We start from the raw sequence: 1,800 nt of genomic DNA, 5'->3' as shown, positions 1-1,800 counted from the left end.
TCTCAGAGGTGGTCCCATACTAATCTGGTTAAGATCCGATCAGTCGATCGTGAGATAAACAGTTTTTGGTTTTAAGAAAAGCCAATAACGCCCAATGCTTGTTATGTGGTAATACGACTACTTGGAATCGTACTTTTAATATAAGGCGACATTATTTGTCATGGTAAAAAAGTCAAACTGCCGAACTGCGTAAACCAATTTAAAGAGATTTGTAATGGGTTTTATGTGCGATACGGCAATTTAATATATTTAGTATACTTTATTGAATACTGAGTTTTTTACACAGTTTAGAAATTTTAAATTCGTGAATTTTGTTGTTGAATAAACTAACATTTTTCAAAACATTAGTTTAATGAAATTAAATTAAAAAACTTTTCATGCACGTACAAATGTACTTATAAAAATTAATTTCATAATTCATTATTTGAAATTATTTCTTCATTATTTTTTTATTATATTTTATTATTTTCGTTTCATGTTCATAATACAAATTAAATATAAATTTGTAGGAGCGTTTTCTAACACGCGCAAAAAACGACGCACTTTTGTACAATATAGAAAAGTGGCAACTGTTACTCAGCGCGATTCACGAATACCATGACAAAATGAGACTGTATTGGTGTGCCCATCTATGATTTAGAACAACGTACTGTGACAGCAAATTTTTACAAATTTTTTTTTTAACTCGCCATCTCAGACGTTTGTATAACGGTTGATTTGAAATTTTCACACAAAAACCTACAAACTATTCCAAGGAATCTAAGTTAAGCAATAGATACTTCTTAATACTGATTACAAACAAAACTAAAGAGTTTCAAACTTTTTTATGAGAATTTAGAGGCCGTTGTTTTAAATGTAAAAGTTGTGTTATAAAGTTAAAAATATATTTTTTCGCTTAAATACAGTTTTGTAGATGAATATCTAAGGAAGTTTTTATAAAAGTTTCAGATTCAAACATCAAGTAGTTCCAACTTTATCGGAAAAAATCCCTTGTTCACTAATGATTTTTATGTATGTACATATGATTATTGTTTGATCATTAGTGGTGAAACACTTAATTGCAAAAATGCACTTGTGTTTACAATTGCGCATGCATATGCAACTATTTACATATGTATGCATGTATGTATGTATATACATATGTATACCATACAACGTAATTACATGCGATACGTTGGAATTAACTGGGAAGTTTCCCACTAACGGCAAATGTAAACAATAGTAAAAAAGTACTTAACCGAGTTCTCTTATTATGGCACCATGTATTAAAGCTACATTTTTTTTTATTAAATATTACATTTTTATGTACGTAAGCGTTTACTTAATTTTATCTATGATTTTTTTTTTTTTAGGTAACGATTGTTAATATAGTAGATACTAAGGGAAAAATTATATTATACCCTTAAAAACCGAAGGTTTTTTGAATGATCCTTTCCAACCGTGGGTGAATGTATATTAGACCACGCCAAGAAAAGATCCTGCAATGTGACCGTACCCCGGCCAAAAATCCCAATCCCATTTGGAACAATATAAAAATTTATGATTGATCGTATTTCAGGGTTAATTTTTGTAAGAGCAAAACCACTTTTCGTAAAATAAAATTTATTTAATTTTATATTTTATATGTACATTAGAGCGTCCCTTATTTTTATACCTTTCATGAGCATGAAATGGTATTATAACTTTGGTCCGATGTTTGTAAGTACCAGAACAAAAAGAGATAGACCCATGAAAATGTATACTTATATGATCAGAACGTCGAGCTGAGTTGATTTAGCCATGTCCGTCTGTCCGTCTGTC

The 1,800-nt window shown here is 29.7% G+C and overlaps 1 long non-coding RNA gene across 1 annotated transcript in view; it reads left to right on the top strand.

The window, feature by feature from the left end:
* The first annotated feature begins 70 nt into the window (after positions 1–70).
* The window catches only part of LOC108378042 (uncharacterized), a 15,226-nt gene continuing 13,496 nt past the window's right edge, over positions 71–1,800 (top strand). Inside the window, exon 1 of the long non-coding RNA XR_001849381.1 lies at positions 71–163. This is a non-coding gene — a long non-coding RNA (uncharacterized LOC108378042). The remainder of the gene's footprint in view (positions 164–1,800) is intronic.

This window comes from Rhagoletis zephyria, unplaced genomic scaffold, assembly GCF_001687245.7.
Source record: "Rhagoletis zephyria isolate East Lansing unplaced genomic scaffold, Rhagoletis_zephyria_1.1 Rzeph_scaffold_13226, whole genome shotgun sequence".
Taxonomy (NCBI): Eukaryota; Metazoa; Arthropoda; class Insecta; order Diptera; family Tephritidae; genus Rhagoletis; species Rhagoletis zephyria.
This window is presented reverse-complemented; position numbering and strand designations above follow the sequence as displayed.